Below are 27,347 nucleotides of genomic sequence, written 5' to 3' on the forward strand. Positions count from 1 at the left end.
AAACGCTGATGAGGTCACTGGCATGGCATTATCCATTTGTGCACCTCGTGGGAAGAGGGCATCAGTCAGGTTTCCAGACCTCTATACAATGAGCTTTTCCAGAGGAGGCATTGCAGGCTGTGCACCTGTTTATTGAATTGTTGTAAATCCTGAGAGTATTTCCTGTGAGTAACCTTCATGTTCCAACATTCAGAGAAAGTCAGGCTCAATGTTTTGGAATGTGATGAACAGGAGGTGGCCTAAAATTCTATTTCCCACTCTGTCTCCACTGTACATTTGTCAAACCAACTTACACTCACAGAGCACTTTATTAGGAACACCTGTACCCCTACTTATTTGATTATCTAATCGTCCAATCGAGTTAACAGAACTGAAATACATGAAAATCATTTGGTTCTGGTATTTATTTCTTATTTCAATGGAACTTGTTCTTGGTTCCCAACCCTACTAATCACATCACTCCTTTTATGTTCAAAGCAGATTCATAAAATCTTTTTAGAACATGTCAACCATCACTAAACCTTTACAACATAGATGAACTTTTCACCTATTGATTTCAGAATAAAATATATAGTTAACCAAATATGAAAATACATACATGTTGGAACTATCTCTTTAGGAGAACTGTAAAAGTTTAAACATTGTCATGACAAAGAAGTATTAAAAAAAATAAAAAAATAAACCATGATGAAAAACGTTTACATTAGACATTGCTTATGTATGGACGCTTACATAAACCTCTTTCCTTTCAAAAGATCAAACCTAAATGCAAAGCCATAAAGGACCATTTGAAAGTGGCCTTGCAAAGTGCTATTTTCCTCTCTCCCATCAAATTCTGCAGAATGCATGACACTTCTCATCACATGCAAACAGATACAATGAATATTCACATAGGAATTAAACAGGCTCTCACGAAGACCACCCAGAAGAACAGCAGTAACATGACACTGACAGCCTATGGCCCATACAGAAACACTTTTGGGATGGAGGATTTTCATCCATGGCTTTGATGTCAGGCTTTGTTTGTATTTGTCAATTGAGGCCTTGCAGTGTCGAATGACAGAAGAGACTTTGCATTATCTGTTTTATAAGCTTTCATTCATGTATTGCCTTGTGTGTCCAATTGCAGAGGATGTCATTATATATATTTTTTACATGTAAGGGCTCAAAGAGGAAAGACTAATGATCCTGATAATGACGAGAGAACAGACGGAGGAATGCTGGTCTAAAAATAGCATAACAATTTTCCATCCCTGTTTCCAATCCCAAGTTCTATTGAAGGAGAAGAGAGGTAAACAGAGCTGGCAAGGTTTACAGAGGCATGTACTGGTGGAAAATAAGGTCCCCTCCCACTTATCATTGCAGTTTCTGTTAAGCTTTCAGGAGGTCTACAAGTGTGCATTACCTGAATAACTGCAATGCTTTCCATTTACCCATGGAACAGACAGCGAGTACATGTTATGCAAGATTAATTTAGCTTATGTAATACAACTATAACCATTTAATGCAAAATAGTAATTCAAATGTAACAACCTTCTTTCCAAACAATACAGTTGTAATGTAACATTATTACTTTCATAATCAGTAGCAAAATAATCTAACACATTACTTTTTAAGTAACGTTCCCCAACAGACTCAAGCTAATTCCAGGTTCAAGTTAAGCTCAATCGACATTTGTTGCATAATGTCAATTACCACAAAACATTATTTTGACTTGTCCCTTCTTTTCTTTAAAACAAAAACCAAAAATCGAGGTTACAATGAGGCACTTACAATGGCAGAGAATGGCATCGTCAAGGCAACAAAGTTGTAAAATTGGATGTAACTTTACACAGAAAAGGTAAGCAATTTCATCACACTAAAATCATGTTAAAATGATTTTAAACCCACAATTTTGCTTTTTTTCCTAGAAAAGGACAGACACGTCAAACTCAATTTTTCACAAATGCTGTTGATTGAGCTTAACGTCTCAGTTAAGTCACTGTTGTAACCTCCGTTCCCTGATGGAACGATGTAGACAATAGGGGTCGCTCTTGGGAGCCTCAAACACCTCCAATCTTATAGAAAAGGCCAATGAGAATTGGCAAGTGGAATTTACATGCCACCCCCCTGGACATTTAGGTATACAAGGAGCTGGAATGCGGTCACTCATTCAGGTTTTGTGCTAAGGAGCCGAGACAAGGTCTTGGCCATTTCAGCGGATAGAACAGCATTGTGACAAGAGGGACACAACGTCTTGTTCACTCCATTAGGTAACGGAGATTAAAACAGTAACCAAGATGTTCCCCTTCGGTCACTCACTCGACGTTGTGTCAATGTAGGGTCTGCCAACCGGAAAATACATCACAGGGATACCGGAGTAGTCGGCACCTATGAAGTACCTATCCCAGTACAGGGCATCGTGGAGCCCCGCTATAGCGGCCACATACAGCAGCCCCCCCGCTCTGGAATTTCCTGATGGGAGCCCCCCTCCGGATAGACGTGCTGGCATACAGCTGGGGGAATGCATATCTGTCCCGAGGGGGGCTCCTGTCAGGAAATTCCAGAGCGGGCAGTGGGATGATTCCCAGGAAGCAAACTGGTCCACCTGTGCTTTGCCGAATTGACTCCAAATAAGCTCGACCACTTGGGGGTGGAGTCTCCACTCTCCGCTGAGCATCGCCTGCCACGACCATATTAATATGGTGTGCCACCATATAAATTTATTTCATTATAAATCTAAAATTTTATAAAAAAAAAAAAAACTTTTTGAAATTGATGACTTTATTATTACCAAATAATAAAGAAAAGCAGCCAATAAGTGCCCAACATAGATGGGAACTCCTTCAATAGTTTTTAAAAAGCATCCCAGGGTGATACCTCAAGAAGTTGGTGGAGAAAATGCCAAGAGTACACATCTGCAGATTCTAGGCAAAGGGTGACTACATTGAAGATGCTAAAATATAAAACAGTTTTGATTTATTTTGGATTTTGTTTAGTCACAACATAATTCCCATAGTTCCATTTATGTTATTCCATAGTTTTGATGACTTTACCATTATTCTAAAATGTGCCACACATGTGCCACACATTTGTTTTGGTCAAAAAGCTCTATCTTGGTCTCATCTGACTAAAGAACCTTATCCCACATCGCAGCTTGGTCACTCTTCTTGCAAACTCCAGACGTGCTTTCAGATGGTACTTTTTGAGTAACGGCTTCTTTCAAGCCACCCTCCCATACAGGCCAGCGTTATGCAGTGCTCTTGTTATGGTTGACTGGTGCACCATTACTCCACTCCCAGCAACTGAACTCTGTAGCTCCTTCAAAGTGATTGTTGGCCCCTCTTTGGCTTCTCTCACAAGTCTCCTTTTTGTTAGAGCACTGAGTTTTGAGGGACGGCCTTTTCATGAAAGTGCCTGGGTGGTGTGGTGCCACTTCCACTTCCTGATTATTGATCCAACTGTGCTTACTTGGATATCCAAACATTTGGATATTACTTTGTACCCTTTCCCTAATCTATGTTAGATTATCGCTTATCTATGTTCCCAAATCTCGTTCCCAGTGGGGTGCATGGTGAGCAAGAGCATGGATGCCTCAGTGGATGGCGTGAGGCCACTACACACGTTATGTCTCCGTTGCAATGTGCTGAACAAGCCACATGATAAGATGTATGGGTTGACGGTCTCAAACGTGGAGGCAGCTGGGATCCATCCTCCACCACCTGGATCTAGGTGAGTCTCTACGTGACCACGAGGACTAAGAAGGGCATTGGGAATTGGGCACTCTTTAATTTTTTTTTTATTAAACAGGTATGCCAAATCAACAAGAGAGAAGAAAGATAAAATGAAAGTTTCATGATATGCATTAGCCTATGATCTAATAAGACAGCTGTTCAGTTACGATGTAATAAATATTAGCTAGGGCTGAAATTATAGGCCTGTGATAAATGTAAAATAAACCTAATGCATTGTTCTAAACATGATGTGTGCACAGAATAAAAGGGTTTAACCCATAGAAGCAGTCGGCACACATCGTTGAAAATAGACTTCTTGATCAGTAGGGTAAAACTTTTGCATACCTAGCCTAAAATAGTTATTTTCTAGGCTACATACTCCAATGCAAAAATTTTTAATGAACAAAATCAACATGTCAACATGGCACGGTGAAAGACGGAACCTGACTTACTTGAGGCGATTATCCTGTGCTTAAAAATCCAGCTCAGCAAGAAAATTATTTTTAAGCACGCACAGATTTAAAGACTTAAATGTAAAAACTAGTGACTAGCAAGCCAACATATTGGAAATCGCTTCCTGCACCACCACGAAATTGATTTCCATAGCTACAGCGCTTGCCGTGATGAGAGAGGATAGAAGCGCAGCGGTGAAATGAAATTTAGTATACATCTGCTCCAGAGATTTTATAATATTTATATTATTAATTGTATTTAAAACGTGTAACATTAACATGACAGTAATTTAATTGCAGCCTTTGTATTATTATAAAGCCAAAAGTAAATGTGTAAAATGCCGAACAGATTAATGGGGGAAAATATTGACCGACTAGCAATTCCTGTGTCGACTAGCAGCATCAGAATCGTTTAGTCAACTAGTTTCACACATCCCTACTCTTTGTAGGTGCAGATTTAGTTGGAAAGGTTGATCCTCTGTGGCAGTGAAGCACTCTCATCATTGTACTGGGATTGGCTTCATCTAGACATTTAACTGTCTTTGGCATTTAGAGAAGATGCTCTTGAAGTGATCAGCATGATTGGATGATACCCATATGAGTTAATAATATTACTTACCTGGTGATGCTTGAAAGAATTCAAAAGTGTTATTTTTCTAAACATTATTTTTGTAATGTATTTGAGTATTTAAAGTTGGGCAAACCTTTTTTCCAAAGTGATTTAAGTGCCCAGAATTATCCAGAGTGATTTGATGGTTGAAACATTCTGTTCTTTTCTGTTCTGTCAAATTACTGATTTCTGTTATTAATTACACATCATAAGATGTGTGGAGATGTGTGAAGATCATTCCTCATTAAGAAGACTGAGTGTCTGGTGGAAGAAAACAAGATGAGAAAAAAGGAGGACACGTTAACCCAAGTAAAACGTTCCTAAAAAAATCAGTGGGTCCTGTCCTGTTGTATCATTATTATTTCTCTGCTTCATTTTTCAAGCAAAACATCAGGCTCTGACATCAGTGTATCATTGTCATTTCAAACATACCCTTGGAAGTGGCACACAAGTTGCGATTGAACTCAGAAAGCTGCACTGGAGCATTCCTTTGAGGGAGAAACCACGGAACCACAGCTAATGCCTTGCAGTCCCCGTGTCTAAACTACTTTCAATAGATTTTCACTCAGCGATATACTTGAATGCGACTATCATAACAGATCCTCTCTCAGCAGAAGCTTGGGCACTGCTGACAAATGAGATGAGATTAAAGCAACAACCAAAGAAACAAATGTGAGCTCAACATTTTGCTTGACAACAAGCAAAGAAGCAGGGAGAGTCTGAACAGAGCTGCCTTAACATAAAAACAAAACATCGACTTTGCCTTGAAACAAAGGAAAATCTTGGCACAACATCAAGCCAGGCTCTTCTTTGTACTGCCATTACCTCAAAGACTGTGGTGTTAGGGTCAGTCAGATGGGTTCTCTTGGAAAGGTAACTGTTTATAAAGAGAGACAACAAAGAGACATGACATGAGAGACAAGGGTAAAACAATGGAGCATGTGGCTGATGGATTCAAGAGTAGAGAGGCACAAGAGTTGAAAGGCTTCCCTGCCTTCTTCATTTGCTTTATGTTGGATGGCGTTTTCAGGAGAACTTGGTCTGGAGATTCTCCTTTCATCCCTCACCACAAGCTGAAGAGACATATAAAAAAAAGTTTGTGCTAAAGTTGCAATAGTTGTTTTTAATTCGGCCCAAACCAATCTCAAAGGCCTAATTACAGAAGAGTGGGTGACCAAGCCCTTTTTTCAAATTTACTGTACAGTAAGTTTGATGTTTTGTGTCCTTCATCCTGTTTTGTTTCTTTTTCTTTCCTTCATCTTGTGCATTATAAAGAATGCCATCGACTCACTTGTGGTTTACATTTCGTCAAAGAGTGTGTCTCCTTCTGCACCCTCATGTTTCCACCCTTTTCCTGGCTTTGATCATCACAGAGACCAAACTGTCTGTTCCATGGACATTCCTTTCTCACTCAAGCACCAAGTGTCCACTGTGGACCGATATTACACACACTTGCTCTAAGTAATTTGTTTTTATTGTGCCTTCTTTACAGGTAGAATTTCGAGTAGTTTAATTTTTACAAATCTGAAAATTAAATTATTGAAAAAATCAGTACTGAATATCTGAGTAAAAATATCTACTTCTTTATGAGATGTTTTTACTCATACTTTTCAGCACAGTATAATACAGCTTAATGACCATAGTAACTATAAAATTGAAATTTTGCTGCAGAGAGGTAACGTCTTGTCTAAATTCCTGTCTCTAAAAACTAAAAATGATGAAGTGCTAAGGCATCCAATCAGCAGTGACGATGTTCTTCCATTCCTGAAACAACACTTACATCTCCTTCTCTACCGTACCCCACCAGAACATACTTCCACACCTCACCAGCCTTTGTGCAACCACCTGCTCTCTTGATCCCCTCCCCTCAACTCCTAGAAGTCTACTATCAGAACTGTCCCAAGAGCATTTAAGGGAATTCCAATTCTCAAGAAACCCAATGTATACTGTACAGATGTCAAAAACCTACTTACTACTCAATACTCCCTTTCATGACCTAAGCCATATCTGTTTCTATCCATATTTGAACGTTTCTTACACATAATACATTTGGCACGGCTTCAAACTCAGCCAGAGTAACTCTTTTCTAATTCTCATTTATCTTATTCTGGTCTGCACAGTTGAAGAGATTGTCTTATCCTGATTGTACTTTCTTGGTTGGCAACCTATCTAGATAATAGGCCAAGCCAAGAGAGGCTCACTCTCATCACCCTTTTACCCTCAACAGTGGGTATACAACAGGGATCTCTGCTTGGACCATTGCTGTTCTCCATTTCATCATAGGGGTTAAAATGGGATTTTGGAGGTGGGGGAACCCTAAAATTGTGTGGCATATATCAATGGTTGTCAGAAATGGGTATGCAGTAGGGGCCTGGGTAGTTCAGCAAGTAAAGACTCTGACTACCACACCTGGAGTCGCAAGTTTGAATTCAGGGTGTGCTGAGTGACTCCAGTCAGGCTTTCTAAGCAACTAATTGGCCCAGTTGCTAGGGTGAGTAGAGTGACATTGGGTTAACCTCCTTATGGTCGCTATAATGTGGTTCTCGCTCTTCGTAGGACACATGGTGAGTTGTGCGTGGATGCCGCGGAGAATAGCGTGAACATCGAAATTCGCTGGGTTGACGGTCTCAGATGCAGAGGCAACTGAGATTCGTCCTCTGCCACCCGGATTGAGGCGAGTCACTACTCCACCACAAGGACCTAAAGCGCATTGGAAATTGGGCATACCAAATTGTGGGGAAAATCCCCCCCCAAAAAAGAAACAAAATTGGGTATGTAATTGGTTGCATTTTGTGATTTTCAGTGGACCGTAAAGCAAATAAAAGTGGAGCACACATCTTTATTTAAAAAAAATTTTAAACTAAGGTGGACAGATTGAACCCCTGTTTACACCAGATGTGATCACATCTAAAATAAACAATGACTTAAAGTACATTGGGAATTGGGCTTCCAAATTGGGGAGAAAAAAAGAACAAAAATTAGCTAAACAGTTGCAGCACTTTTTTTTGCATGGCATTTCAGTATTCACTAACCACACACAATCTTAAAGCAGGTGTAAATCACACTGAAATAGTTGGACCAACATAGCCATGCTTTTCACCAGCAAAACCTGATTGGTCTATCTGGTTAAGCTAGTTTGAATGCCTTGTATGGACAAACCAGCAAACCAACACCCACAACACAGCATAAGCTGGTGACCAGCAATCCCAGTCTTTCAAGCAGGAATGTCACACCTTTCTCAAAACTCTGCAGTAGCTAACAGTTTATGCTACAACTTAATTCAAGACACCATTCCTATCTTGTACAATTTCCATTGGTCAAGCACATTATCCACAGACTGTGTAACTTGTTTACAGTAGATGCAACTTTTCAATCCTTGCTCCTCAGTGACAGTGTCAACCCCCAATTCCTGTGAGAAGACTGACTTCTGACTTTATTTTCGAATGCCCAAAATATATAAATTGTATTTGGTATTTACACTTTTGTGAACTCAGCCACAGTATTGCCACAGTGAATGCGTGCAATCCTCATTTGAAGACTGTTTGAAGTCTGAATTAAGCACTGAATCAAGCATAAACTCCAGCACTATAGTCAGATTTTGAGTCCGACTATTCCCTGCGCAAGCTTATCGCACTAGACCTGTACCATTACCTACTCAATAAATCACACTGTCCTTATTAACACAAGGAAGCACTGTGAATTAATAGCTGCCTGTCCATGCTATGCAGGTAAGTGAGGACCCAAAAGTGATTTCAATCAAAATAGAGTCTTTAATGAAAGTTCAATGCAGCAAAACGAAGAACACAAATCTTCTCCTTGAGAGGTATGGCAAACACAAACTACCCGCAGAGCGGGCGATGATATAATGGAAACTTCCCCAGATAGCTTTCAGAGAGAGTCCTTAGGCATCTGATGAGGGTAACAGAGAAGCGGCGACAGGCTGCTGGTTTCCAAAGGGTTGACTAGGGTTGAGGCGAGAGAGTGTAGAAATCAGATCACTAGCAGCATAGCACGAACTGGACAAAGTGCAAATAGCGAGATGATTAGCAGTGGATAGGTAACGTTGTCAGATGGGTGTCAACAGGACAGGACCGGACAGTGACAAACGAGACAGTGGTTGCATCTTGCGTGTGAAACTCTAGTGAGACTCGGACAAAGAAAGCAGCAAAAGCGGAGAGAGAAGTAGACACCTAATCAGCGGGAAACGGGAACAGGTGAGAAGGGAATAAACAAGGAATTAAGGGAAGATGAGGAACAGCTGGAGGAGGAGAGAAAGGAAAAGAAAATTAGCCAAGAAAACCAGCGGAGGGCGACAGAGAACAAAAAACAAGACATACCATGACGAGGCGAGACAAGTCATGACAGTCCAGCTATTTGCCAGTGACATGACACACTTTTGATGTGTCACTTTGTAAGTTATTGTTTGCAATGTAATGTAGTGAAATGGACTTTATGCTTACAACATTCATCAATTCTTAAAGATACTTAAGCATGGGAGCAAACACTATACTAAGGTGTTATTACTTCTGTTGTAAATTAAGTTGTGGAAACACAATCAAATAGATGTCTTTGTTTTCCACACTTTCGCAAGATCTTGCCAATCTGCAGCGGTCCGACTTACTCCAACATGCTAAGTACAAGGCCTCTCATGTTGGAAGCCCTTTTTGTTTTAAACTTTGTTTATGTGAGACTGTGGCGAAATGCTGAGTGATTCCTTTTACCATTAACAGCAACTGATCTGTTCAGATTCAACACTACTGATGGGTCTAGTAAACTCATTCCAAATTTGGCAGAATGCCAAATCTGTTTTGACGGACTTACAGGCATCCTGGGGCTTTGGCAAACGGAGGAGCCTAGACCTCATTGTGGAAGATTCTAATAAACCCAAACCGTTACAAGATTGAGCAACGGACAAAGACATCAAAGTCTGGTAGAATTACACAGGCTGTTTGATCTCTTTCTGTTTTCCCTCTCTTTTTAACATCACTCTGTACTGTTTACAGTCTGCTCTTCATTATGCTTCTCATCCATCAGACTCATTCAGTCTCCATCGGCAACAAGAACATTACGTTGAGGATGATGTTAAAAAGCCCAAGCTCTAGTTTCTAAGCGATGGGCAATATTTGTATATGTGCTACCAAGTGCAGGTCTCATGAGCTTTAGGACTTGTTCTTTTGCTAAAACATTCATGTTGTGGAGAAGATGACATGTGGTACTTTAACAAATAGGAATGATATGGAAGGCCTTTAAACAAATGCCCACTCTCTGCTCAAATAAATTAAACCCATAACCATAAAGGGGCAGCTAATAAAGCAGTAGATAACCACACATTACAAATAAAAGTGAGGTTTTGGCCATTGAGTAAAGGCTTTTTTTTTTTTTTTTTTACAAGGACCTTATCTCATTGTGGTAATAAACAGAGCTTGGGTGTTGGTAAGGCTACATTTATCAAACATTTGCTTGCTGGCCTTGTAGTCTGAAGACTCTGGCAACTTTGGGATGGCTAATACACAATCTTGGCCAGCCTGGGTGGGTGCTAGTGAGGGAAGCCATCACAGGGATGTAGTTAAAGCATTTTCCTTGGCTAATGCTGTTCTCTTCTTCTGAAAAACATTTGATCTCCATTTTAAGTGGAAAAAGCCACAATTGCTTTACCTTAGTGGAGCAAGGGTCTTATTCCATCTGGCAGTAATAAGTGATTTGAAAGTGTGTGTGAGTGTTTGTGTAAATGTTTGTCCACTTTCTTTCTAAGGTAATGTACTATGTGTGTGTGTGTGTGTGTGTGTGTGTGTGTGTGTGTGTGTGTGTGTGTGTGTGTGTGTGTGTGTGTGTGTGTGTGTGTGTGTGTGTGTGAAAGCTTAGTGAGACAGAGACACTTGTGCCTGTGGTGTCATGGAGAGCTCGTGACTGTGCCTATTTAACTCTGCTAACAGAACAACTATCCTCAAATGCAATCATGCAAGCCACAGATGGCCCACAGAACACAGACAACCGCACAGAAACTAACAAGGAACCATAATAATCCACCATCCCACAACACAGACACATAAACCATTGAGAATACAAACTCTGACAACACACTGTTCTCTCAAAACAGAACTTGTTCCCTCAATGAGTTTCAAATGAGCTTGAAACTCATTGAGGGAACTGGCTCTGATTCATCACCTATGACTGAATGGATAGCTGCTTTGCCACATGACTTCAGAACATGTATTCAATCAAATTTAGTGATGTAATATTGAGTGGGCATTCTCAGAAAACTGTGCCTAAAAAGTTTGCATCATTTCATTTGAAAAAGTTACTGAACTTTCAAGAAATCATATTTTCCCATCTCCGGCTCACTCAGACCCCAGGTCCTGATTTTCATATTGATTTGGGGCCAAAGTGAGAACTTGAAATCTGTGAACGAGAATTTATTTAATTTACCACCATTCTTCAATTTCAGGAGAGTTAAGTTTTGCCTTGTTAGCTTCAGCAAAAAAAATATAATTTTATGAAACCTGTAATATATTGTACATTTAAAGACTGCTGCAATTTTTCTCTCCATCATTTAGCTGAATGCCTCTTTCAGAACAAGTACTGAAATATCCAATATATTATTTTTATTCAATAGTCATGAATAACTGCACTCGAATGCTATATGTTTGACAAAATCCTCAAGCTCCTGACTGAAAACATGACAGAAGACGTGTGCTGATTTTCAGGGATCTTTTCCCCGGCCCCTTCCAGCAAGTGTTGAGTCCTTTTAACGTTTAACAGCTGATATCTCACACAACTAACACGAAAGGTGTGTGTTTCAGGTCCATTTTCCTGATATGTGAAACTTTCTTGGCAGTTTGGGTGTGAGATGCTAAAATACTGAAAATGGATTTCATACGAAACATAACTTTGTTCCCTCAAATACGGGATGATTCCATATTAGATGGGAAGGTTAGCAACCCTAGTTGCCTGTATAGCTGGGGCTGCACTGACTGCCCCCTGATGACAGAAATAACATACAGTTTGATTAATTGTGTTATATTTTTTAACACACTACTTTTTCATTTATTGAATAGCACTGAATTAGCACATTAAACCAACAGCCTTAAATACAAATATTTAATTATATTATTGTAGATGTTTTGCCAGTGTCTTAGAGGACTCTTTAAAGTGTGCATTCTAGGGTTGTGCCCAAAGCCAAATACCTTATTCGGAAAGGCAAGAATATAATGACTTCAAAACAAATAATGGATTAATCTGAATAATATAAAAAAAATACTTTTATGACTGATTATCCAAAAACCACAAGGATAAAGCAACATTTTATATAAACATATCCAAAATGACAATGAATTTACGAATCTGTGCAGCCAATATTTCTAAAGAGTGAAATGAATGAAAATGAGCACGGTGTGATTTCAGATCTGATGGGTGCAGTCTTGACTCCATTTGTGGCCTCTGATAATTGTGCTTGTTTGGAGCTTATCAATTGTAACATGAATTAAGATACAACATCATATACACTTTCCACTTCTTGAAAGTGTTAATGTATCACACGATTCATACGTGATTCCCATGTATTTATTTATAGCCGAAACCTGATCATAATGTTGAATTCCTGACCTGAAGTGATTTCATGTCGGAGCTTAAAGTTTCCATCTATTAAAGTTGACCACAGTTATATCCACATCAGGAATAAGGAAATTAACTGGTTAAGACTTTATTCCACAAAAAAAAAAAAAAAAAAAAAGTTTAAATGCTCCATAAAGGTTTAAATGCACCATAGGGTATTCATCTATTATGAATATTTCTCTTATGTAAGATCTTAAGAAAAAAGAACTCAAACTTGCTCCCTCTTTATTTTCTTCTTCTTAAACTGTGCTAATTTTGAAGTGTTCTTGAACTCTGGTAAGGCGCTATATACATTTTACATTATTATTATTTATTATTTAACAAAATAATGGTTTCCTATTGTAAAAATTCCTTATACACTTACTGAACTTTCACCTGTTTGTAGGCTATTTTGAATTTATTTTTATTTATTTTAAAATTATAATTTTTATTTATTATTCACTGCAAAATGTGTGCTTGACATTTCACATTTTGCTTGACACCTCCTGCCTCAAGAATAATGTTGTTATACATGCACAGACAAATAAAAATTCTGTTTCATGCAGATATTAATATCTGAAATACCTGGAGAAACCACAGTTAACAACATATTCCACAGTTAATGTAGCCTTTAACAAATTAATATTATTATTATTATTATTATGAAAAGGCATATTTTATTCATAGAAACTATAAATATAAGAGTAACACTTAAAAATTGGCTTTTATTTAGTTCTTCCATTTTAAGCCCCATCCACACCTGTTTGTATCTGAATACAGAGACAGATACAGATCATTTTGTCATATAAACAGACACAGATACAAATACAGATAATGGATTTGCTGCACACCCCTAGTGCATTCCTTGTCTACCATCAATCAAGTGTTGTCAAGATGTATTTTTCCTGTGACTCCAGATAAATTAGTCATATAACATCAATGGCTCCATTGACTAGCTGAAAAAAAAAAAACAATAATTTTGTCCAAAACTAAGTAGCCATTAGGGTTTTTCCTGGGAGTCCTGTGACAGCCTCCCTTACAAAAGCCGGGAGTTCATGACAAATCTGTCTGTTCATTTTCACATGCTGATGAGCTTTGCAAAATTGTCAATTGTTGCCTGTAGGTTCACAACTACCAATGAAACATTTGTGGCGAATCACAAGCTCATTTGCATGTGAAAAAAATTAGTGCCAAATTTGTGGCAAGTTTGCAGCTAGTTTGCCAGGTCTCTAGATTTTTTAAGGGCAAGCAACATATACTTAACAACTGAAGTATATAGACACAAGCATAGGTGTATTACGGACCAGGCCAGTGGGGCCAGTGTCCAGGTTCCCTTGACTACGAGGGGCCCATGGGGTCCTGGTCTGCAAGGTCTGTCAGCCCATCAACTTTGAAAACGAATGTGAAAACGAATTTGCTGATTATTATTACATCCTTGAGGCTTAATAGGGTTAAGCTTTATCCTTTGTATGAAAAGTGCTGTCAAACAAAAACATTTATTATACTATTAATTTCTATAACTGCATTTCTCCCCAATATTAACCTTAGGTGGTTGGGAAAAAGAAGATATTTTTATTTTATTTTGTGTGGTACAAAAGTACTGACCTAGAAACGTAAAGTTTGTCGAGACAAACTATAATGTTGGTTTGTCAAAGCTGTTTAAAGTAGTTTTAAATGCTTTTTCACAGGTCTTACAATAAGAAAGAAAGAGAGCATTTGAAATCATGAACATTCAAAAACAGATTCTTAAGAGTAGATTTTAGTAACAGAATGTTTAAAGCCCATGGTGCAGGTTTTTTTTGGCAATTTTCTAGTTGGTAATAAACATTTAAACAGTTATCCATTGTATTTGATGTTGTAGGGTACTACAAAAAAGAAATATAATACAGAAAAGTAGGTGATATGTTAGCTTTTAGCTACAGCTTAGCGATTATTCTTATTTCTCCCACAATGCATTCCATGACGTCACATGAGGTACTCGCTGACTGTTGGACGACAGAAGAAAGCCCGCAGCCCACCTTACAATTGAGGGAGAGTGAGACGAGGAGTAGCTAACTAGTGAAAGAGTGACAGTGACAGATTTATAAGTAAGTAGATAGATAGATAGATAGATAGATAGATAGATAGATAGATAGATAGATAGATAGATAGATAGATAGATAGATAGAATAGCATAGCATAGATAGAATAGCATAGATAGTGAGAGATAGCATAGCATAACAGATAGCTTAGAGATAGATAAAGAGTAGATCATAAATAACGTTAGTCAAAATGGTTTATTACTGTGTTTGTGGCGGGTGCAAGAACTCCAGCAAAACTGGACATAGGGTCCATTCCTTCCCCAAGGACAAAGGGATCTTCCGAAGCTGGGTGCAGTTTGTGAAGATTAGGCGGGCAGATTTTTCAGCTAGCTCTGTCACCGCCTACTCGAGAATATGCAGCGCGCATTTCAAAGAGGAGGATTACCACTCAGGGGATGCTAAAATGGTCTCACTTGGATTAAAGAGTGAGAGGAGTGCTAAATTACTTCCTACCGCCGTGCCGTCTGTGAACGCAAACCTCTCTGCTTGCCCCGTCCCGAGGTCGAGAGACACCGTCTGCCGCAAGCGAGAAATTGCCACGGTAAACATCATGCTGACGTTAATGTTTACAAGCTGCGTGTTAGCTAGCTCTGTGTGTATTTTGTATACCGTGTTCCCTTTGACACAGCCTCCACTAACTTACAAGCACGATCACTCTGACATTAGAAGAGCATATTTCGTGATTCACGAATAAAAATTAGAATAATAACAAAATTGCCCTGAAGTAAAAGTCCATACCATCATGAAAGCTTTATGGCTGTGCCATAGGTTATTGTTTCCACTGGGAAACTAACGTTAGTTGTAGCACACACGTCCCATTATATTGATGGACTTATGAAATGACTGGGAATATTTACTTATCTTCTTGGAATTTCAAAGATGATAAGTAAATAATTCTCAGTACTTCCAAGTTGAAAATAAATGATTAAATGTTTCCATGTACTCCTGCAATGTGCTTGTACACCCAATGTGCTTATGAATCACTGTTCTAAGTATTCATAGTATACCCACCTCTTATTTCACCACTACACTCATTTGCATTTTGCTGACCCTTTTTCATATTTGTTTTCGCAAGATATTGACAGACGCCTCACAGCAGGAGACTGTGGACAGTGTAGACACTGTGGAGAGTGTCGATACTGGGGATCAGCCCTTGCCCTCCTCCACTTCTGACGCTGGGACACAGTGTTCTTTGAAGCCCCCCCGATGGTCTCACGGTAAAACTTGGGTATTTTAAGGGGTAGTTATTAGATATAGTCTCTAAAACATTGCCAGTATCTATGCAATCAGAACATTTCCATACACATTGATTAAATTAATACATAGCCTACACCAAAAAACATACCAGTTTAGATTTGCCATGATTGTCTCATGTTTGGGTATGTTTACTGCCTCTCCACAGCTGTGCAGGTTAACCTGAATCCCAAGATGGTCAGCATGGGCACACAGACATCATTCGGCACACAAACCTCCACTCCCCTTGCTAGTCCTGAACAGACAGATGAAGATGATGATAATGCCTCTGTCATCAGTGACTTATCGTGGGTGCCCGAAGAGCCGATGCATGAGGAGGACTTGTTTGATGAGAAGCCACCTTACACGTGTGACCCCCATCACAAGTGAGATAGTTTAAAACCAACATAGACCATTTTGAATGCTCATTTTTGTGTACTGTAGCTTTGGTAGTTTGAATGCCCCCCCGACAACAATTTTTTTGTTCTTGTAGTGGCATTGACAAATTCATTGTTTGCCAAGAGGAGCTGATGGGCCTTTTTGTCATCTGTCCGGCCTGTTGTGAGAGGTCAGATAGTAGCATCGTGCAGCAGGAAGGAACTTTTCTTAAGATCAAGCAGGTACGGTTTTGTTTACGCAGCAGGCCATCTGATTAGAAAATCAGAATATCTAATTACAATCTGATAGCTCTGACTGTCTTGCCAGTTAATTTAATTTACAATGTATGTACCAGGCTGGCTTTAGTCTATTGGTTTGTGATGGCATCATATTTGAGTGTTATACTGTATTGGTCGTGTGTTTCATTGAAAACATGAAACCTTTGACCAGTAATGTACAGTACCTAATCTATATTGAATCCTGATATACTGTTGATTACACTTTTTTTTTTTTTTTACATATCTAGGTCTGTGCATCATGTGGCTACCACCGTTTCTGGCAAAACCAGCCAATGCTCCACAGGAACATGCCGACCTGCAACCTCCTGTTAAGCGGGGCCATTCATTTCACTGGATGTTTGGCCACTCAGACATTAAGAATGTTGACTCTGTTTGGCCTGCAGTGCATCAGTGCGAGCAGTTACTTTCGCCGCTACACCATCCCTGTAATCGTTCAGGCCTGGCAAAACGATCAAGCGAAGAATTTTAGTGACCTACGGGCAATGGATGGCGGGGGAGTTCTTGCTGGTGACTGCAGGTAAACCAGTGTGAGAGCTCATAGACCAGTTGCACATTTTGATTTTTTTATTTGTTACCATGTAGGGTGGCTTTAGTTGGCATTTGCAGATGACATGGTGGATTGTCTTTACAGACCTTGGTTATTAAAAACTTGAAACCTAATTCAAATTTGTAATTAATTCCAGGTCAGATTCTCCTGGGCATTGCGCGAAGTATGGATCCTACTCTCTGATCGAGGACAGAGTGAACAAGGTGGTGGATGTTCAGCTTGTTCAGGTAAACCTGATGTTATTAGACAAAGAAATGAACTTTGCAATTTAGTAAACTGAATGTATATTAATAAAACATCTTTCCACTAGTACAACGATGCTTAGAGCTTTGTGTATTGCCTAACTAGAGTACAGTGTATCGTAATGCTTGGACCAGCAACGCGTCGGTTCATTCACGCCTCCTTCAACAACACCAGCATTTTACACTTACACTGTTATGTCATGTTGCAGAGCTCAGAGGTCCCCAACAGCTCATGGTGTGAGCTTGAAGGGCTCAAGCGCAGTGTTGGCCTGCTGAGGGGAAAGGACCTGCATTTAGCAACGCTGATCACGGACCGTCATCGCCAGGTATTTACAATAAAAATGCAGTATAGAATGTAAACATCTGAATTGCACTGAAGCTGGATGTTTGTGGTTTGCTGATACACGGAGGGCCACACAGGTCAATCATCCACAAAAGTTTGTTTATTTCTCCTTAGGTTGCCAAATGGGTGAGAGAGGAGCTGAGCCCTGAAGGGACACGGCATTATTTTGATGTGTGGCACATTGCCAAAAGTATGTATCCATTGTTGGAACCTTGAAGCAGTTTTTGTTAGTGCATATCAATTAATACCATTTGTTCTAAAACAGGTCTGGGGAAGGCATTGGATGCAGCTTCAAAAGAGTGTGACCAACTACAGCAGTGGAGGCCTGCTATAGTGAATCACCTCTGTTGGACTGCAGCCTCAACCCCAGACGGCAACCCAGCAGTCATGGAGGCTAAATGGAAAAGTTTAGTCAACCACATCCAGGACATCCATGACCATGACACCCCTGCTTTCTCCAGTTGTGCCCATGGCCCTCTAGACGGGGATCAGCGCAACATAGAGTGGCTGGACCCAGGTACAGTACACACAGCATGTGGTATTATGTACGCTCTACAGTTTTGTTGTATTTGCTGTCTGAGTGCTTTGACATGTGACCTATGATGATTAAATTATTTTTTCATTCCCTGGCAATCTCATAACATTCTGTTTACTGTTTATGTTTGCTATAATTCATATGCAGGACCATTTCATGTGTTTCCATTAAAAAAAGAATTTTTGTCTGAATCTATCTTGTCTATTTATACGTTTTCCATCTGTGTGTCTGTCTGCCTCCCTGTCTTGGTCTTTGCAGGCTCATTGGCAGCAGTAAAGTTGGAGAACATAATCACGAGGACTGCCTTACTGAAAGATGTTCGACAGCTGTCTCCACAGCATCAGACATTCTCCCTTGAGGCTTACCACTCCCTCATCTTGCACTTCGCACCCAAGCACACAGGGTTTTCATACGTTGGGATGTATAGCAGGTCAGTGCTATCCAAGGAATAATACAGCCAATTATTATGCCTTTTATAGTAATAATAGTACCTATTATCTTGCCTATTGTAGTAAAAAAAAATCTCAAATGTGTTATTTTGTAGGCTTCTCTTAGCGGCGCTGCATTACAATCACAATGCCAACCGCGAGACTGCACGGAAAAGTGATGGGACGGAGAAGTACTGCGTGCGTATCCGCGGCTTCAGAAAAGGTGCCCATGTGGTAGCGTCCCATCAAAGAGGCAGCCTCATACGGTAAGCAGTGTCATGCAGTTCTATCATATTTTGAGATGGCTCACGAGACATCTGTGATCAGTGGCAATGATCTTTATTCAGTATTATTATTATTATACCTGCAGGTTATGCAACATCATTGATGAAGGCCCTTCAGGAAAGCTACACCCATTCACCTGCAGCTCTTCGAGAGGTTAGCTTAATTTGTCCTCCGATGCACCCGCCCTCATCGCTAAATCCTTCGAACAGGTTCCTAAGGAGGAGGCCGTCAGCCTCTTCCTAGCCTGGCAGTCACGCTACAAGAGAACCTAAATTCACATTATTATTATTATTTTTTTCCACAGACAAGTCCAATGATTTAGTTGTAAGTATTTATTTTAGTTGTTATTTATCTTCTTTCCTTCTGTCCCTGTCATCTCATTTGGTGGTGGTTTCCTGTATTCTGCATGTTTTGTGTGTTGTTGCTTTGGTTTTACTTTGCACTTTTTTTCATCTTTGTAAGTGGCATTAATTGTCGCTGTACCCCATTCAAGGGGTCCTGCATGCTGCATGTCTGCTCCTCTGTCTGTTATTTGCATGAAATTTGTTTTATGTAATTCAAAATAATTTACCAAACATTTTACCTGTGCCTTGTCAACCTCTGTGTGCGGTGTTGTCTGGGTTCACTGTGTGTCAGCTTGATATGCTTTTGCATGGATCACTGCATATGCATTCATGAAAGAGTGTGAGTGTGTGTGAGTGTGTGTGAGTGTGTGTGACTGTGTGTGAGTAAGTGAGTGTGAGTGAGTGCGAGAACCATCAGTTGACCCTCAGGTAAGACCACACTTTTGCAGGCAAAAGAAACAATGTGCAAAGGTTTCAGGTCTAGCCCTTCATCAGTGGGCTTTTTTATATAGATTTGTTTACTTGCAACCTGTGTCTTTGTTCAGTAATCCTTGTCCTTGTTCAGTAAATGTTTAGTAACCCTTACAAGCAATGCCAATAAACTGTTTTTTCTTATTAAAATTCATGTGTTCTGTGTACTTTATAACATTTTAAGGGCAATTGGGCGATCACAACAGAATAAACAATTATTTTTATTCATTCTCATCCAAACGAGGCCATTGAAAGCCCTGATAGGTTTGGTCACCACTTTGGAAGTTTTGTCTGATGGTTGAAACCACACAAGAGGGTAGAGGCTTCCTTATACTCCTCCCTAAAACTCCATAAGCCCAGCGTATAGCCTGCCTGTACGCAGTGTACCGGTATTGCCTAGGAATAAGTAGGAAAGATTCTTAAGTTTTAAACTCTAAGTAGGTTGGAAACGTCATTTGAAGCCTGTCTCTTATGCATGTTTGTGCATGCAACACATCTCCTGTCACCTATTGCTGTTGTTCAAAGGACTCAGTGTAAAAACATTGGTAAAGTAAACATAAACCATGAACATACTCTTGCATGCTGGCTTGAAGGGGACCATGATCCTGTCTGAAGTGTGAATATGCTATTTGTAGCACAAACGGATTCAGGCAGCATGCCTCAAATCCAGGATGCTGCGTTAGGCACGTTACATCTGCTGGCCGCGGGGTGAGATCCTCGACCAGCGACCAAAACGCGCTCACCTCCCTACAACACAAGCTCTCCACCACAGTTTCCATGGGACGACACTGCCCACACAGACACCTGCCAAACACAGCGACACAGACGCTTACTACTCTCTCACTCCCTCTCCCGGTAAGCCTGACGGTGTCAATGACAATCAATCACGAGGAAAACTAGTTGGCACTATCAACAATAATCACACTGACGACGCCTACTCGGCGTCGGCTACGGCGAAACAACATTTTCACCGGAGAAAGAGGTAAAAGCTTAGAAATAAAGCATAAAAGTTATTGTATGCACTGCTGTTCATAGACTACTAGCTCCAGCGGTCATTGCTGCGTTTCTAAATGATAGCAACTCACCAGGACACTACACCAACTCTCCATTCATTCTCCTCTGACCATGCATTTATTTGTCTTTGACGGCCATCTGCTCTCGGTATTTCCTCATTCGCCCTCTCACGTCTAAACGGTTCGAAATTGTATGGCTGTGGGCCATCATAAATGTTAACTATGGGTCTTGCCACCTCTTCCTCATCCCAGTTAGACGCCATAGTATTCAGTGCTAGTCTGCTAGAATTAGTTCAAGTAGCTGAGAACGGCTGAGGCTACATTCCACCGCGTCTACCTCATGTGACGTCATCGCCGAATCACGTAAAAAATAACCGTTTCTAACCAAAAACTACAAAAACTGGACTTTAACACCATTTTGGAGACATTTCTAACTTTATATACATATCTTGACTGCTTTATCTACCCATTAATCGACAGTGGTGTTTAACCTGCACCATGGGCTTTAAATGATCTAAGAGACTTTGGCTTACATGATGCCTTCACAGGACTTTTCAATGGGAGAATAATAATGGTAGCCAAGCTGTAGGGTCATTGCAAACAGAATTTTCAATCAAATTACCACTATTTTTGAGCCCATTTCAGCCTTTGAAGCTCTCACAAAGGAGGGTACAGTCTTTTGAAGGAAATAGGGTTTAGGGATGATCACTTCTGAATGGAACGCAACCCCATAATTTAGATGAGTTGAGTAAGAACTGCCTGAACTCTTTGCCAAGTTTCACCAAACCCATACGTACTTGCTGTAGGAGTCTAGTAGGAGATGTATCCTGGATGCTTTAACCATGTGTAAATAGCAATCCGTCTTGGGTGACAAATTTTGAATGGATCCGCCAAGATGAATGTTAATACTAGGAAAACAGCATCAAGATGGAGACACGCCTTTGAGTTCCATGCAGGTTTTCAATAAACTATCACAAAAATTTCTGTTACACACTGGGAATTATCACAATAATATATTCAGTTTGCCATGTGCATTTCTATGATTCTCACTTCTCAGTTGAATCAGTTAAGACGCTGAACATGGTACTGTATACAATTATATACCATACTACAAAATGACAAAAAAAATTTAATTCTCAAGAAAATGTGTGTTGCTTATTCGTGAAGAACATGTGGCAACGATGCTAGGATGTTTTTATACAGCTACTATAGTTTTATTAGTGTTTATTAGTATTATAGTTTTACACATTGCTATGCAGTTGCTAAATTGTTCTGGATGGTTTCCTGTTCCCTAGGTATGGCTCAGGTCCCTACTTCAGAGCAAGCCTATGAGATTTTTAAAGGTGACATATTATGCCCCTTTTCAGCTCAAAATACCCCACGAATCATTTATTATACCATTTAAAAGCCTCTTTTTGAGTGGAATCAAAAACACGCTGTTTTCGCGTGTCTCTTTAAATGCAAATGAGCTGCTGCTCCCCGCCCCTGACATAGCTCTGGTCTCCATGAATACAATCAGAGACAATGGTAACTTTAGCTGCATCAGCTAACAAGCAGATTCAGAAAGGCGATTTGCAAACATTCACAAAATATAGTGCGACACTTACATCTTCAGGATATAAAGCTGGAACACAAACAGTTTGTACAGATCCATGCTTGAGAATCTATTTTTTTTACGAAGCTGAGCTATTCTTCTCACTGTATCTGCTCCAGTGTGGAAATAAATGGCGGACTGTGTGTAAATCACTCAGGGGAGGATCTATGATAATAGGGTGGAGTCCGTCACCAGTTGTGGGCAAGGCCTGCTCTAACGTGATGTCATGTTTGAGACAGAAACAAAAACAGTTCATTTTGATCCATTGTTTTTCATTAATAGAAATATAAGAAAGAGCAATGGGTGGACTTTTAACATTGTAGGGTGGTTGTGTACACACACTGCTAACTAACATTTATGTACAAACACCATGTAAAAGTTAATTTTGCATAATAGGTCCCCTTTAAATCTAAAGCATAAGACCACACACAACTTATGCCACGATGTGTATTAAAAAAAAAATCAGTCTTTTAAGTTGACAGTAGTTTTGTAAACCGGTTGGTCAAGTCTGTTTTTTAAAAACTTCAGAGTTCAACAACTCCTCTCATATTCTACTTAGGTAGCTGGCAGAGTTAGGAAATCTAGCTACAAACTTTTAATTCCTTTCATTCACTGTTTTCCTCCGTGTTATCCTTTGTGATCGTTCACACCGTTTTTGCATCCATCTACGCTTTGTCAATTGTTTTTCTATGTAAACACGCTAGATGGCTGTCTTTGACCATTGTGCTGCACCTAGCATTTTTCAGCATCTCATGCCAGGTTTTTAAGATGCCGTGTCAAGTTATAAATAACTTCAATTGTTAAAAACGTATTTCGAGACACCTGTGTCGTGCTATTCATGGTGATGCGTATATTTTTTTGCATGAGTACTGTTTAGTGTGAACAACCCCTTTCCTTTCTTCACTTCAATGTTTTTAAATTATGAAACAGCTGGGCGCATAAAACATTCAGGAATAAAGCATAATGAAGTCTAAATTAAATATATAGTATGATTAAAATGTAATATTTTAAAGTTTTTTTATTTAATTGTCTTTTTTTAATATTTACTTATATATAAAATTTGCCTCAGTGTGCCTGCCGCCTCTCCCGATGACTAATTTGACACTACGTCTGTACCACAAACTACAGTATGTTGGACAACAATACTTAGGGTTAGGGTTTTTTCACATCCTTAACCCTAAGAATGAACGATAGTAATAGTGATTCTTGACTTAACATGCACTTATAATATATTTCTCAAACAAGCTTTATTAAGAGGGCATAACTCCATTCCTAACAGGAGATTCAACTGCAGAAACAACAGATCTCTCGCAAAACCTTTATCACATTATATTGTTTGCTCAGCATCGTAACAGTCATTACGTTTTCATAACATCAAGGTCTTTATTCATTTCTATCTACATTCCTATCAGTCTGCCTGCAGACCTTTATAATAAGAGATGCTGCCTGTGGCATCAGAGGAGCATATGATCTTCCCAAGTTGTTTCCTTTGCTTTGATGAAACTAAACTGTTTGAAAATCAATGGAGTGACTTAGGAGCGTCAGAGGTCAGAGCGAGTGCTATAGTGATGTTGCAGTCGCAGTTGTGATTGGAGCAGACTCAGGCCAGAGTGTAATGTGGCCTTTCACTTCAAAGAGCCCAAGGAAAATACATAAATACAGAGCCATTAGGCGGATTGTTTTCTTAACATTTCAAACACATTGTCCACGATCATGTGTTGAATATTCACTCTACATTGCCTATGGTAATGCAAGTGTTGGGGCGGTCCATGGTACTTCTTTTTGAGTATCGCTGTCATCTTCACAAAAGCACGTATGAAGAAAAGAAGAGCTGAACAAACACATTACAGACAGAGCAATAGCCTCCCTTGGCGGTAAGGCTCTAATTGCTCATCCAGCACTGAGACTTGTTGTTGGTGGAAATGTGGGCCTCAACTGGCACACAAGTCTGGAATTTGCCCAGAAAGTTGTAAGTGTGGATTTTCGAGAAAACATTATTAGTGTCACCAAGAAGTTTGTAAACTGTACAAATGACTCTATGAATTCCAGATCCAATGGTGATCTTCCTTGTAGACAGATTACCACTTCATTAAAGCAGTAGAGAGCTTCAAACAGCAACTGGATAGTCAACATGCATTCCAGTCGGAAAACGACCCACATCAAACAGTAATTGAGTCTTTCTTTTGGACTTATTATAACTCCAAATGTTTACTGGAAGGAATACGCCTCCCAATACTACAATATATTCATACTAAACTTCTGTCAGGACAGAAAAAAATCATAAAATGTTTAAAAGCAATTTTTAGACACATTCAAGTCGTAAATTAATTGTTAAGAAAAACATGAATCAGGGAACCATTTTGAGCAGAAAGAGAGTTTAGGTTATGCTAGCACAGAATTCAAACCTTCTAAACAAAAGGTTAAATGTTGGTGAATGCATTTTTGTGGTTGACTTGAACAACCTGTAAAAATATAATGAAGTGATCGCATTTGAGGACACCAAGCTGGCAGAATTTCTAGGGAGAGTTGGGATTCCACCCTGTTTTCATGTGTTGGCTGTACTACAAGGATATAATTAGATGTTGACATTTTCTGAAGAAAATGGGAAAGGTACTTACCCATGCCCTGGCTCCACAGGGGGGCCTGGGTGGGCCTGGCCCACCCAATCATCAACGTGGCCTACCTTGAGAACAACACCTACACCCACCCCTCCAACTGTTCGGCCCACCCGGCGGGTCCTATGGCCCACCTTACATCTTAGAGCTGGAGCCAGGCCTGTGCTTGCCTGTGCAAAAGTTGCTGCCACAATGCTAGGGTATTGCTATACAGATGTTGCAGGTGGTTGCAAGGGGGTTGCTTACTGACCCAACTCAAAAGAGCCACCATGAAGTATCTATAGCTATGTTTCCATCCAAATGTTTGCCAACTTTTGAAAGTGTATAAATAATGAGAATGCAAAACATTACTTGTTTCCTTCAACTAAGTTGCACATAAATTTGAATTACTGTGGTATATTTAATTGCACTCCTTATCTGTAGGTGTCGCTGTTGCACTGGCTTCCTTTACACATGTACAGAATGAATATAAAGAAAAAGTTCACCTGTGCTTAATGCAGCCTTCCAGTGCTTTTAGAATGATCCTACTTCCCACTTATGATGTCGTAATTAGGAGTACGTTGCGTTCTTTTTTCTTTGTTTTCAGAAAAGTAAACATGGATGATGCCTTGTTCATTCATGTATATTTCATGAGGAACTTTAATTTTGACACCATAATATATATTACTCAGTTAGCTATTCAATAAAAGCTATTTTAACAGTGTAAAAATGTACAATATGCATCAAATGGATTCTGGTATACATGAAAATATGACTGAAACGGCAAGCACTAACAATTAGCTGTATTAAGATAAATTAATAAAACCTGTCATTCTCTACAGAAACCATCCTCGGAAACTCGGGTATCAAAGATATCTCAGAGTTTCTCGTACTTACAACTTGAAGGGTCGTTTACCGAGAAGTCTGCTTTAGATCTTTTCATCTGGAAAGCATCACAATCTAATTAATATCTGCTAAACATCTTTAAAAGATCAGATTTACAAACATTCTAAATCATAAACGTCTCAAAGACATCTGCTGAATGTCTTATTGACATCCATGACATACTTAGGCCATGTCCACACTAATTTATTTTTATTTGAAAACGTATTCATTTCGCTACGTTTTGGCCTTCCGTCCACACTGAGACAGTGTTTTTGTCCAGTGAAAACGAATCTTTTGAAAATACTCTCCAGAGTGGATACATTTCAAAACAACGTCTTTGCGTTGTAGTGTGGACAGGAGATATTCCTAAACAATGACGTATTTGTGGTCATTTGACGCAGCCATGTAATCCATTCAACCTAAAACAGTCAAGGTGGTGGCCCATGTTGCAGCGGCACTGTCATGGCTTCTATCCACTTTACTAGCATTGTTAAATTTAAATGTTACTTTGTACAACCTTCAAATTGCATTTCTTCAAATAGATGACTGGGTGATGTACGTGTGCTATCAGGGTCATTCTCAAAACTCGCATTTACGATAATTCCGACTGCACATGAAGATGATTAGTAAAAGAGTAATGAGACATACTGCTAATTGATTCCTGCCTTTTCTTTTACTTATTGCATAACAATTGTTAGTGAGCCCATCTTAATCATGTTTCTGGAGCACCGGAATGACCTGTTTTCTACTGGGAAAGTTGAATTTGCCATACTGGAGCAATTATACATTATACATTAATTTCCATTATAAGTGCCATAAAATTTAAATGGAAGGGCTAGTCGAAATAATGTTTTGAGGTAAACAACAGTATGCCACAAATTCTGTCGATTGAGCTTAACTTTAATGCAAAAGAAAATTCCTTTAATGCGCTTTATGACTTGCTTGAAATTCCAGAAAAAGCACCTCAGCCTAGCGTGCAAATTTGTAAGTGAATTTTGAGTGTTAATGCATATATCAAGCAAAAAATGCCCATTCATGTTTTCTTAAGTGCATAAAAATTCACATAAAAATAGTTGAACGGAAACCCAGCATATAATTTTCTGGTCCTTAATGGATTAGGTATATAGGCGCCCATAGTCAAGACCAAAAACCCACATGAAGGGCCAAGCAACAACAGGGAGATGCACTCATATGCGATGAAGTCTCTAGTCATATCAGTAACCTTATTAAAGTTTTCTTTTTTTTCTAATTTTTTTTTTTTTTAAATATAGTGTTCCCACTATGGGGGCTTTCTAGGATCACATGACAAGCTGAATACTACTCACTTAATCTCAGTAACTGCCCAGTTATAGACCTTATTCAAAGCAGCCCCATCTTTGAATGACAAAAAGGTTGTGAGGGATAAATGTAGAGTCTGGGTTGTACAGTTTTTTTAAGTGTTTTTGGATCATTCTGCTGTCGACAAAAAACTCTAGACAACAGAGTTGTGGAAAATTAGATCCATGAGCTTTTTGATAGCTTTATCCAGTGCACGTCATTGAAGAGACAGTAAGTCTATCCCTCACAGCATCATTTTCATTGCCGTCAAAAATCAAAGATGGCACTACAGTGAATAATGTCTACTGGACACTTTTACTCATGGAATAAATTAATCATGGCTGACTGTGAACAGTGAATTTCTACACTGACATCAGTAACTGACAAGTATTG

At 39.4% G+C, this 27,347-nt stretch overlaps 1 long non-coding RNA gene across 1 annotated transcript; it reads left to right on the forward strand.

The window, feature by feature from the left end:
• Positions 1–18,688: 18,688 nt before the first annotated feature.
• LOC127653464 (uncharacterized) lies at positions 18,689–19,951 on the forward strand. The gene is made up of 3 exons (XR_007971806.1): positions 18,689–18,717; positions 18,822–18,889; positions 19,041–19,951. It is a non-coding gene; the product is annotated as an uncharacterized LOC127653464 (long non-coding RNA).
• Positions 19,952–27,347: the final 7,396 nt, after the last annotated feature.

This window comes from Xyrauchen texanus, chromosome 12 (genome assembly GCF_025860055.1).
Source record: "Xyrauchen texanus isolate HMW12.3.18 chromosome 12, RBS_HiC_50CHRs, whole genome shotgun sequence".
In the NCBI taxonomy this organism is placed as follows: Eukaryota; Metazoa; Chordata; class Actinopteri; order Cypriniformes; family Catostomidae; genus Xyrauchen; species Xyrauchen texanus.